This window comes from Helianthus annuus, chromosome 8 (genome assembly GCF_002127325.2).
Source record: "Helianthus annuus cultivar XRQ/B chromosome 8, HanXRQr2.0-SUNRISE, whole genome shotgun sequence".
NCBI classification, from domain to species: Eukaryota; Viridiplantae; Streptophyta; class Magnoliopsida; order Asterales; family Asteraceae; genus Helianthus; species Helianthus annuus.
In genome coordinates, this window is record NC_035440.2 from 8,899,856 (window position 1) to 8,913,720 (window position 13,865).

Consider the following 13,865-nt stretch of genomic DNA (forward strand, 5'->3'; position numbering starts at 1 on the left):
TCTAGCATCCTTGAAAATCCCTTTAAAATGACTCTTTAACAATATTTACATTATTCTTTCTTAGTTAAGAAATATAACATGACATACGTTACTAACTACATGACAATACACTTCGCTACAATCTAGGTTATGACTCGATCTTCAACCGCTTATGTTGCATGATGATGATCCGTGATTCTATGTAACCTGTAGTCACCACATACATTCTTATCGTTAGTACTTGGTGACATTATACATAATCTAAACATACATAATTAAAATGACCACGTCACATTCTTTCGACATATACTAATCCATTCAGATATCTCTCCAGTTTCAATCTTTACATCCCACTGTCGAAACTTCATAAGGGCAACAATAGTATACCTCCACTTTCATTCTTTCTTAAAAGCAATATGGTTAGCATCAATAATACTCATAAATATTAAAACCACATATACAAGTCCCATTCGTTCGTATATACAAAATTCCAATTCATGCATGCATACACCCCTTTCTTTCCATACACATACATAGAACTTATGTACTAACACATTTATACGTACAAATCCTAGTCACATACATCCATACATACATACGTGCGCACATAATAGTCTGTCTACTTACATACAATTTGATCTCGTATATATGTACATGCACACTAACAAACCTATTTTATCCTTTTACATGCTTAAATACAGTCACATACTCACCCGTTCCTTACACAACTATTTTCACGTACTACAAGCATATAATATTTATTCGGTTTGAGCCACTTGGTTCATGACCCATACCTTCAAGGGTTTTGTATAATCGATACAAGTGAGTAATAACCCATACAAGTGCCTAAATTCTCAACCTTGCTAATATATATATAGGGGTGCAAACGAACCGAGCGGCTCGCGAGCTACTCGAGATCGGCTCGAGAAAAAGCTCAAAACGAGCCGAGCCTTATCGAGCCCGAGCCGAGCTTGAGCCTCAAAACAAAGCTCGTTTGTTTATCGAGCCCGAGCTCGAGCCTCACATGTGAAGCTCGTTAGGCTCGTCAAGCCTTATCGAGCCTTAGTGTAAACAAACCGAGTCGAGCCGAGCTTATTTAAACTTGTTTACAAGCCGACCTCGAACCTAAACATAAGCTTATTTAGTAAACGAGCCCGAGCCCGAGCTTTACTTATCGAGCTCGCAAGCCTAAAAAGTCTATTATTTATATTAATTTTATTTAATATACTAATTAATAGATAATAAACGAGCCGAGCCGAGCCCGAGCCGAGCTTATTTAAACTTGTTTACAAGCCGACCTCGAACCTAAACATAAGCTTATTTAGTAAACGAGCCCGAGCCCGAGCTTTACTTATCGAGCTCGCAAGCCTAAAAAGTCTATTATTTATATTAATTTTATTTAATATACTAATTAATAGATAATAAACGAGCCGAGCCCGAGCCGAGCTCGAGCTTGATAAAATACAAACGAGCCGAGCTTGAGCTTTGAAAACAAAGCTCGAATCGAGCCGAGCTCGAGCCCGAGCTCTCATAAGTTAATCGAGCTCAAGCTCGAGCCTGGCCGAGCTCGGGCTCGGCTCGGCTCGTTTGCACCCCTATATATATATATATATATATTGGGACATAAAATCGAAACGACCGTGTCCTAATTCAGCACGGCCACATAGCATCTGGGCATCTTTATTACTTTACACATTTGTAGACTTTGGACATCCTTTTTCCCACAACTAATACTTGATCCCCCAATAAGTTAATCAATACATATAAACCATTATTCTATCATTTCCAATACTTTCTAAATGTATTTCATAACTAAATCCTTGTGATAAATATATTCCAAGTTTGACCCGTTTACTCCCAACAAATGTGTCCATTCATAGTTAAACAATAAATAACCCATTACAACATTACTTACTTTGGTATTACCATTATCTATCCATCCTTTCATGATTCTCGTTCCTCTTGTATACAAAACTTCATTGCATAATAAGGAATTAAGTTCAGGAATCACTTATTTTAATTTAAGCACCCGTGTTCGTGCTTGCTTCATCGTCTCCTTTTGACCCGTTAGCCTTCCGTGCTTGAGTCCGTGCTAATATAGTTCCTATCCTTTCATGTCACCACATTCATATTCTTCGTTAGCATACATGACCATCATTAATCAGTTTTAACAATCACAAGGCATCGATTAACAATGCATCATTCAAATCCACACAATTCATCATATCATCAAGTTTAACACATAATAATCTATCATGCCTCACATGATCTTACTAATCTTACAATCATGTTAGAAAACCTAACCATATCATTTCTCACATTCGTTGACTTTTCAGAAAGTCAACTATCAAATATTCTAACTTCCCAATTGAACACACACATTCATCTTGACATGCTAGAGCATAACCAGCATACCATACACACTTCATACTCATGTTGATATATGGTATATTAAATGTGGGGTGCGTTGCATAGACATTTCTTTTTATCAAACTTATTTCTCATATTTAAGTATTATAAATATTAATAGAGGGCGAGAATTTACAAAAGTATTAACAAATTAATTGGAATGTGTTTAGTTTAGGCTTCAGATGGCATGGGCTCGTACTTGGTTATTGATAATAGGGTTGGGCCAAGCTCAAGGGAGGAGAGAAGAGATTTTATATAAAAAAGTTTGTCAAAAACTTTTCACAACACATAATTAACATTTGTAAGAGTTTGAAAGGAAAAAAGTAATATTCATTTTTATCATCATATGATGTAATAGTATTATACTACATGAAAGTCTGACTAGTTTTGGGAGAATAATAAAGATTGAAATCATTGAAATTTTATTTGAATGCATATGTTTTTGTTGAGTTTGATTACCTTTGTTTCGTAAACAACAATGTCATATTCAATTAAATAAAAAAAAAACACTACGGATTTGTAGTTACCTGAGTAGTGGATACTTGGTGTTAGTAGCGGTGTTGAACTCAGAACTACAAAAAATAAAAAGATAGAATCCGTATTGGTGGTGTTAAATTTTCTTTGTGGTTTTCGATGATTAAATGATGCCAATATTATGAGACAAGCATGAAAAATATTGTTGTGAATTTTTATTTAAATAATGGAAAGGATTATTTAAACATGAAGTTTTAAATGATTAAATAATCTCAATATTATGACATAAACATGAAAATATTGTTATGAATTTTTATTTAAAATAATTGAAAGAATTACTAAAACATGGAAAATATTAGCTAGGAAATTTGTTTGTGAGAGGTGGTGTTAGAATCAAATGTGCTAAATTTGGTGGGCTTGGAGGTGAAACGGCAATAACGGGCTAGGAACTGTTGGGCTTGAAACATGGGCTAGGGATATGAATTAAGTTGCATACTTGCATTTGATTAAATGGTTAAAAGATGCACATATGGATTATCTTTGTATGTCTAGTCTATAATCTTTCATGTATTTAGTAAAACTATATTTACATAGAAAAAATAATAATTGAAAATGGTGTATTTAGATATTTTTTAAATATTTAGTATTATAAGAGAAAAACGAATTAAATTATATGTTCAATGAAATTTGAAAAAAGAAAATTTAAAATGTGAATTCGTTGTTTTAAATAAAGATTCATTTACGGCAGGTAAAGAATTTATCAGAGATTCAATTTCTGTTAACTGCTTTTTTTAACTATGAAAACGTATCAAGGGTTTATATTTTATGATTCTAACACGAGGGTGAACTAAGTTGGTTATTTAAACCCAAATACTAGACCAAAGTTGGTAATTTTTATATGCAATGTATGATGTTGAAAAAAGGATAGACCAGTAATAAAACCTTATAAGAAGAGACCAAATCATAGAATAAGCTTAAAAGATTGTTACCATCAAATATGGAGTAAGATTTACTCTTTGATAGGTTACATCTATTAATTATATTAAAACAAAACAATTTTATGTCACATTGGCATAAACTTAAGTCTATTATTGTCATGTGATAATTCGTTACGGCACCTCTCTTTGGTTTAGGGGGAAACTATTTTGCTTTAATTCCCTTTTTCATCTTAATGACATTTCTTATTTACTTAATGACCTTCCTTATTTACTGTGTTTTTAGATTACTATACTATTCCTATGGGCAGGAAGTGGCGAGGTGAAAAAGATCCACCGGGTCGCGTGGGATAGGGTGGCATGCCCAAAGAAAGCGGGAGGTTTGGGTCTTTGTAGATTGAAGACGATTAATGACTCGCTCCTTATCAAGTGGGTTTGGAGGTACCATTCGGATTCTCACAGTTTATGGAAATTGGTTATAGACGCTTTTCATGGGTCAGATAAAAGATGGGCAGCTGTTCCTTGTAACCCGGCAATCTCGGGAGTCTGGAATAACATCGCTAGAGTGGCTAATAAGATATCGATTAATGGAAAAAGGGTATTTAGTTATCTGAAAGGGGTGTTAGGAAACAGAGATAAGTTAAGATTTTGGATTGATTACTAGATTGCAGATGGTCCTCTGATGTACAACTGGCCACGTCTGTTCGCATTGGAAATTGATAAATGTTGTAAGGTGTCGGAGAGATGTAATTTGTAGGATGGCAATGCGGTCTGGAATTGGCAGTGGAGAACATACCCGGCTACAGAAGCTAAAACTAGCGACTGGCTCGATTGCTGCACTCTTATGTCTTCGATCACTTTAAAAAGAAATGAAGACTCTTGGAGGTGGCTAGGAGATGAGAAAGGGATTTTTTTTCTACGGGATCGGTGAAGAATATGATTCTTAAAGAGGCGGTTAACGGATATCGAAGTCGTCAAATGGAGTAAATGGCTCCCCGCCAAGTCTAATATTTTCATTTGGAGGGCGGCGCAATACAGAATTCCGACAAGGTACGCGTTAACCAGGTGCAACATAAACATTCCTGATTCTAGTTGTGTTTTATATGGGGAAGCAGTTGAAACTGTTGATCATCTTTTAATTGGATGTAAAATTGTTCAAAGGATGTGGAACATGTTTTGCACTTGGACCAAACTTCCTCCTCTATTTGCTTTCTCTTTTAAGGATATTCTAGAATTCCACAAGTATTGCAGATTGAGAAAAGATGAAAAAAACAGTGATAAAATGTCCATTATACATGTTTTAATTGTTTGTTGTTCTTTCCGCCTGTTTTTGGTTTTGGATTTGTTTTAATGAAGTTATCTTTTCAAAAAAAAAAAAAAAATTAAAATATCTGCGAGACTTATAATTGGAGTTAAATATACTTATTAATTATTCCCCTTATGAAAAGATGAGATTTGTTAATATTTTACTCTATATTTTAATAAAGAGGCACATTATTTTCGGATCACAATTTTGGCATATAAACTTTTATTGATTATTGCAGTGATTGTTGCTTTAGTATTATAGTAAGATGGCTACCAAGGTAACAAAGAAATTTAATCACGTATACATATTCTTTTTTTTAATATTTCAATTATGATCAAATAAATATTATAACTGTCACATAAGCAAATAACATTAGTACATTACCTGATGGTAGAAAACTGGAAGCTGCAAATTTCAACATGTGTTCTACAGATCCTATAAATTTTCATAAACCTAACTCTTGAAGTAGGTGATCTCGACCGTCATGCTCCTGTAACTCGAGTGAAAAATGTGTTTTATATTATTCTACAAACGTTGTTCCTAAATGCGAAACACAGTAAGTTCTATATTGGAAAAATGTCATATAAAGGAATTAAAAAAAACTAATTAAAGTACCTGATCCGAATATTGGCAGTTTTGGATGATTTTTGTTTTAGCAACAAAATGGAGTTTTGGTGGAATGATCAATGTAGTTTTACTGATAATGGAACCAAAACAGTGATCACCATGGGTATTGAGGTACGACGACGGATATAAGTTGTTCCTTGATCGAAAATGAGTGGTTCCGGTCATTGTAGGAAAGGGTCTAGCCATAATTTGAAGCATACCAGACATCTGCTCTGCCTGGGGTCACACTTAAATTGTATTATTGGTTGATCTACATGATCAGTCGGTATCTACTGCTTTAACACAATCCGGAAATGTTGGACCTGACAATTCATTGGAAACCCCTTGGAGGGCTGAGTGCTATATATTGCTTCCTAAAAAATAAAATGATGTTTGTTCATATATTGCTTTCCGATAGACTGTATACTACAACTTTCCGATAGACTGAATACTACAACTTTATAGTTAACATACCATTAAATAATTAGGTTTGACTAAAATTTATATTGACATTTCTATGATTGATTGTTCATTTGTGGCTAACCAAATGTACTGCTTTTTCAATAAATATGGTACTCCTTAAGAGTTTGGTATTTTGCTTATTTGAATACATTTTTGTCTATGTATATATATAAATTAGTTGTTATCCACATGGCTTCACAAGATAATAAGGAAACATAGTTTACGCAAAATTAATTGCACAAACAATTTGTTTCGAAATCGTCTATGATCAAAGTCAGTATGTTTGTTAGCATGTAATTACTTATACCTAGAATTAATTTGATACCTTCTGATAAAAAGGTTTCTTTCACATTTCAAATGAAGCAATTTCCATTAGCTATATGTTCCGCGATGGCAATCTACAAAAGCCATGGATAATCACTATCTAGGGTTGGTTTTTACTTAAAACAACCCGTTTTCACTTATTGTTATTGTACATTGCTTTATCAAGTTTAAAAACCAGATATGGAGTCATTCCTTTTAATTCAATGTTATTTAGTATTTACATAAGTAATTTAACATTTCTTTCATTAAGAAAATTGTGTCAACAGTGTTAAATAATATATTTTATTGTGAAGTCACTCGTGTAACACACGATAACTTAAACTAATTTCGTATACATAAATGTACCTTGGTAGAGATTATTGACTTTTTTTCCCTCAAACATTCAAAAGAACTTAAGCAGAAATTTGAAATAGAACTTCTGGCCTCTTTATTGCAAATGCCTAAATCCTTAATTTGTCAATGCTTCCCTTTAATACCTAAATTACATAAATGGGCTCTCAGAGCATGTGTACGGGGGTGAAGATAATGCCCCATTCTTAGACATGATCCGTCATGTGGTGCTCTAGTCAGAATTGAGGCATTATGGGGCATTTGTTAAGAAGTGGTATAGTGCCTAATAATACCCCATCCAATGATTACCCAATTTTTTTTGTTTTTCTTTTCAAATTAAAACTAATAATATTTCATTAAATAAAAAAAATTACATTACTAAAAATAAAAAAAAACAAAAAATGCTAAAAATAAAATATAAAATCTAAAGTCCGTATTTGTCACAGATTTGTTGCTGATGCATTTCCGCTAGGATCAACGCGTCTCCTACGAGGTGATCGATCGGTTTAGACAAAAATTATATATCTTTCTCCATTTGCCTCGATTCTTGTAGCGCAACAAATTTTTTGTTTTCGGCATTTCTTTCTTACATAACGCCTATGACCGAGGTCTCGAATGTCTTGTAGGCGTCGGTTCATCTCTTCGAAATCTTGCTTCATTTCGAAATTTGCCGAAGACGACTTCGCGTTTCCCTCTTTTCCCCACTTCTTCTACCGGGTGGTCGGGCCAACTCCACATCCTCATCCTCGTCGTCCAAATTAAATCTTTAGGTCGAAGTTTTGAGCAACGGAAGTGGGTGTTTCCGGATCAACCGAGTGATGTTTTGGACCAATTTGCTTTACGTCTACCACTAGTCGTCATGCTCGGTACGTTAGACCATTTACGACTTAGGCGTAGAAGCTCCCAACAATTCAATTATGTAAAAATGCCTTTTGTTTGGTTGTACTCCTCCAACGATCTTGTTAATATATTTGCATCGTTTTGTCCGCTACCCCAGTTATCCTTCGTGCGTTGGAAAACTTCTTGGTACTGATGACATTTCTGCTTTTCTATTGGCCCATTTTCTTGATATCGAATCTTTGTCCCGATACTCACCTTTACCTCTGTCACACCCTGACTTTTGCGGAAGCATGATTATTGGGGTGACTTTCTTAATACCATAACATTCAATCATAACAACGCTATATGATAAAACCATAAGATGTTCATCCATAAATTAAGTTTGAAAATACCACAACATAGATTGTCTGATACGTAGACTCCAAATTTTAACTTACAAACCACAACATGTTTGAAGGAGTTCACTAAGACTCGACAAAAGACCTTAAATAAAACCGAGTTTAGAACCATGTATCTCGTCCAGGATTAAGATACATCTCCTAAACCCTACGACTTCGGATGACATCTTTTTATTCATGACGCAGCTTGAAACATGCAACACTTGCCAGATCCACTTAGTTCCCTAAAATACATGTAATTTGAAAACATCAACAAAAGTTGAGCGAGTTCATGTGTTTGTGTATGAATAAACCTTTAGAGTATGTCTGTATGTATGTAAGCCCTGGTATGTAGCAATAAGGAAAAAAATAGATCACCAATGGTTTGCAAGGCCAATAGTATGTGTGAAATGGTGCAAGAAAACTCAACCTAGCGGATTTTGCCACGGAATTAGTATGTGGACATAGTCACCACATGGGCCACCCTGGTCCACATGGGTGTGGGCTCGCTACACCCAAATAGATCTATCACTCATGTCCCTCGGTCCTACGACGAGGATTAATGGCCTTAAGTGTTATACCCACCTTTCACATGATCAAGCAGTAACCCTCCTTAGCTAACCATACCATGTATAAAACGTTTGTAAACAATTGTATCATGTATTTCACCCCCGAAGTTATAAAACTGAAAACAGTTAAAAGAAAAGGGGGACATGAACTCACTGTCTTGCGTCTTCAGTACTCGCAACTCAAATCCCTTCAGCAAACACGACTACCTACTAAGTGCTAGGGTTTATTAGACGAACGGGTCGTGCCTTGCCTTAGTATTTACGTGTTTGAGTTACGTTTCTTTTATCATTCCAATTTATATAATTGTTGTCAAAATAATTAATATTTCAACTTCGATTATATTTGTAAATTTTGGAATAATTGTTTAAACATTATTTTTCTAATAATACTTCTCAAGTATTTCCTTCCCAAGGATGGGGGTATCTCATACATGTATCTTCGTATTCTTGTATTTGTTAAGTATTTTTATACTTAACTTCTAATTAATTATTCCAGAATAAGTATCCAAATTAATGTATTTTCAAGTCTAAATTTAGAAAATACATGTAAACTCATTTTTATCCCAAAAATAATGTATTCCAAGTTTATCCAAGAAAATATATATTTTTCCAAAAATCATTTATCTTCCAAAAATTCCAAGAAAATATATTTTTACTTCCCAAAAATAATATATTTTCTCCTTGTCAAAAATATGATATAATTTGGTAATATTTACAAAAATCATATTTTCATTTCTTGTATCCAAAATATTATTTACCAAAAATATATTTATAACGGTATTTTCGGAATATTTTGTAAGTTACATTCTTTCATTCGGTTCCACAATATTATGTGTGTAACTTATATATTTATTCCTGGTGATTTTTGGTAATATTTTGGATTGTAAATTGTTGGTATTTTTGTTAAGTCATATTATTTTAACCCTAAAATAATATAACTATTTCACCAAGTCTATTATATATAATAAACATGAATAATATGGGCTGATGTGTCAGCTTGTGGTGCAATCTCACCACTTTTTGGGCGGGAAAACGAATGGGTAATGTTATTTATATATGGATACAGCATTTGATCCATACCCCTTTTTTTGACCCGCCAATATAAACCTTCTAAAACCTAAATCCATCATTTGATAATCCTGGATTCAATTCTAAACCCTAGCCTCCCACCCTTCATTGCAAACCCTCTGGTTCATCATCCTCGTGGTCTCAATTTCTTTTTTTCTTTATCAAAGATTGAAGATAATCAAATCACAGGTTAGGGTTCGTTAATCAATACAGTCGACACGATGACACCATCCTCAACGTCGCTATGAGTCTTTAGACTGTGTACATCCCTGGCTTTGTCTTTATTATCTCAACAAATTGATTTTGATTTATTATCTTCCTGTTGTTAATTTGATTTATTATGTTTTTTTGGAACTTTATTACGATTGATTTGATCAAATATGTACTTAGTACGGTTTTGTGGGCTGTAATTTGATTATTGTTAGTATAATTATATTGATTAGCAGGTTGAGAATGAGTAGAGTTTGTATCTTAGACATAGGTTATTTGGAGAAAGAATTTGAATAAGATCTGTTGACTCAGACGATTTCGACTCCTTCACCATTGTGGCTGTTAATTCATGTACTCATTATTAGTATTATTGTTGGTTTTCTGAATCAAAATTTGAAAATTTGTTATTCATTTGAACATAAATATATTATAGATTATAGTAAAAGGGAAGTGTAAATTGGAAGTAACCTATGGGCTATGCCCATGTTGCAGCTACGTTCCGCATTAGTCTCTTGCCTCACTTCCAAAACGGTTTGGTGGTTAGTCAGTGTATGGCTGGAACTAAAGAACTTACATTAGTGTAATACGGTAAGGAGATATTCACATATGTGAAAGAAGAGGAGATGCACAAGAAGAAAAAAAGTGAACAAGCTGTGGAAGTTGTGGCTTAATAAAAATGACAAAGTCTTTAAGGGAGCCCATAGAACGTATATACAGGTCTGCTAGAAGAAAACAAGGAGAGTGCATTTTTATGGTTAAAGTAGAGAGCAAAGATAGATTGTATAACTCTAGAAGAATGGTGTGAAAAAGGGGTGGTGAGTACAATAGTGGGATAATTTTGCTGTATGTGTTTGTTGTACAAGTGCCACCTCTAACTTCTGCCTAGAGGATTTGACTTTATGATGATGAATGAAGGCTCCCTTTTCTGTTAAAAAATAATATGGATTATAGTGCCTTTTTGATTGTTGATGTAATTGGTCAATTCTTATTTATTTGTTTGATTATCAAGTTGAATCTAAACACAACAATTATTTCAAACTGTGTATTTATATGCTTTAGGTACTGGAGTTTAGGTGTGGAAACTCACAACTGTACTATGATGAGTTAGATAATCAAGGAGTTACTAATATAACCAACACCGATCTAAAGGCTACAAAGTTTTATATAAATTTGTATTTATTCTTTTTCAATAATCATTATATGTAGTAATAGGATTTTTATATTGAAATAGCTTAATATCTAATGTACTATTTAAATATATATTAATCTCCATTCATTTCATTGATATCTTTGTTTGCTGATGTGGTAATGAAGAAAGGAAACATGGTACAAAGATGGCTACAAAGGAATTAGGTCAATGCGTTAAAAGTCCCATGAGGGTGGATTTTATTTTTTCCTTTAGAAAAATGTATTCGATGTTATTTATTTATTTTATTTTATTGAACCTAATGGCGGCACTATTATGCAAAAGGAAATGTTTCTGAAGTAGCAGAACGGGTCGGGACGAGTCGGTAAATACGAAAGAGAAGGTTGTTAAAGGGAAAACTAAAGTAGAAGAGATGTGATCACAACATTTTGGTCCTAGAATCGTATATATGTTTTGAATATATCTTTTTAAGAAAGATATAATGTTCGGACCCTCGGAAGATTGAGTAGCTGGCCATAATTGGAGCAGGTCTTATGTGTATAGAAGGTACTGGATGAAATATGTACCCTCTTGCTAAACTAGACCAACATAAATTTTAAATGATTAGAAGTGGCTCGGGTAAGGTTGGGTTGATGGTAGTTACTTGGTAGAGTTGAGGTACTCATAGAGACGATGCTCATCTGGATATGTTATGTGTGTTGCTGGCAACACATGAAAATCAACTATTATTTCATAACCATGGGCTTTATCATTGCAACTATTATTTCATAACCATGGACTTACTTGCACATTCATGTTGATAAAATATATATGAGCTTGTGACAGGAAAGGTGTTTTTTTAATCATGATTACATTGTTCATCTTTGGTAGCGAGTTAATTTGCTTTTTTTGTTGAAATACAAATATGAAAGGCAAAAGAGAAGCTATGGTTTAACCATATAAGATACGTTTAGTGAATTGTTCATTTGCTTTTGGTTTAACCATAATTTTGGCAAAAGAGAAGCTATGGTTTAACCATATAACCTGAACCTCAATGTGTAAATTCAATAATTTATTAAATTTCTGATTTATATTTTTCTGTAGTTTTCTCTTTTTGGTTCGATAATAACAATTGGTTCAATGATTGGAGCTGTTACGAGCGGAAGAATTGCAGACACAATTGGTCGAAAAGGGGTATGAAACTTTAAATTTTGAATAGATGCTTTTTAACATGTTCTTAATTTTGCCTTTTGATTAAATTTGAATAGATGCTTTTTAACCTGTTCTTAAGTTTTGCCTTTTGAGGTTGTTTGATCAAATTCTATGATTTTTTTATAGGATTACCCGTATTAAATTTTCGAGCTGACACAAATTTACCGAAAGGGTAAGCTCACAAGACTTTTCCCAAGTGAAAGCTAATTAAAGAGAACAAACTTAACCTGAGTCTATCATGTTTATTTAATTAGTTAGATATTTTTACTTAGCACACACAGAACATATGAAAGATATAATTAGTTTACTATTGCAGGTGTTGGGTGCCAACATTGTGAAAAAGTGGCTCTAAGACATTTGCTGTTTATCCGATATCTGTTACAGATGTCAACAATATTAACTGGTCTATTAAAAGAAGGTGTTAAATGTATACCATACTATTATGCTATAGCTCTTTATGTTGAACTACTTATTTTGGTGCTATGCAGTACTTTCTTAACTCAGTTATAAGCTGTATATACAGGTTTCGACATTTTGAGGAGTTACACCGGCATCTTAAGGAATATCCAGAGTATAAACTTCATCTCCCACCAAGACACTTTCTGTCAACGGGACTTGATGTGGATGTTATTCAAGAACGTTGCAAACTTCTTGATATATATTTGAAGGTGACACATTTTCTCCAAGAATTACTAAATCTAATTCACCATAATTTTAAAGCATATTAAAATATAGGGTTACCTAAGTATTCAACAATTTTTTGTTAAGCCCACCTGTTAATCGAAACCACTTCATAGGCCACTATAGTACGTATCGAGTTTTGTGTAATACCAAATTCGGCTAAATACATGCGGGAATGCTATGAGTGAAGAAAACACACTGGTTCTTTTACATTGAATTGTTGCTAATTGATAGCTCTATACAATGGCCATTGTTATCTTTTAAAAAAATATAAGGGCATTTTTGTCATCAGGCATGTTTTAAATATATCTTTCGTGCGTAGTATATTTTTCATGCTATTTTTCTATTTCGTTGCATTTTTGTAATCTATTTCGTTGCTATTTTGCAGAGCTTTATGCAGTCTCCAACTATATCGGGATGTATTGAAGTTTGGGACTTTCTTAGTGTTGACTCTCGGGTTTGACTTGTGATTTATCTGCTGCTATATGTTCTTTTAAATCTATTTCTTACTTGTACATGTTACCTGTTGTGAGACATATAGTTTCTCAAACTCTATATCCATCATTGAAGCACTACCATGTAAACTTTATTTATACCAGTTTTTTATTTATTTTTTAATATCTACAATGCTGGTTCTATTTCCTTGTATTTACCATATTGTGAACGTTTTTTTAGTTAGTTCAGCCATAAGCGTTCATGAAAAGAGTACTGATGTTAGAATTGTAGAGGATCCCTTAAGTTCTGAAAGAGAACTTTCGGATGCTGCGATAAAGAATTCTTTATCTGAAACTAAACATAATTATCTGAATGATGGATCTTTGTTTTTATTATCATTTTTTTTCAAATACTGAATTATTGGCTTTTTCCATTAAGATTAGTGAAACTGGGTGTGATTCGTTGTAGGAACAAAAATAATAAGATCTCACAGATGAGTTTAGAAGTTGTGCGGATGAGGAG

At 33.5% G+C, this 13,865-nt stretch overlaps 1 long non-coding RNA gene across 4 annotated transcripts; it reads left to right on the top strand.

Moving 5' to 3' along the window:
• The first annotated feature begins 9,707 nt into the window (after window positions 1–9,707).
• Window positions 9,708–13,532, top strand: LOC110871971. 4 transcript variants are annotated; one of them, XR_002554022.2, is made up of 7 exons: window positions 9,708–9,940; window positions 11,361–11,582; window positions 12,120–12,209; window positions 12,354–12,399; window positions 12,544–12,654; window positions 12,751–12,895; window positions 13,297–13,532. It is a non-coding gene; the product is annotated as an uncharacterized LOC110871971 (long non-coding RNA). The 4 variants fall into 4 exon arrangements; XR_002554017.2 differs by having other exon boundaries at window positions 12,544–12,645; XR_002554021.2 differs by having other exon boundaries at window positions 9,708–9,868; window positions 12,544–12,645.
• The last annotated feature ends 333 nt before the right edge of the window (window positions 13,533–13,865 follow it).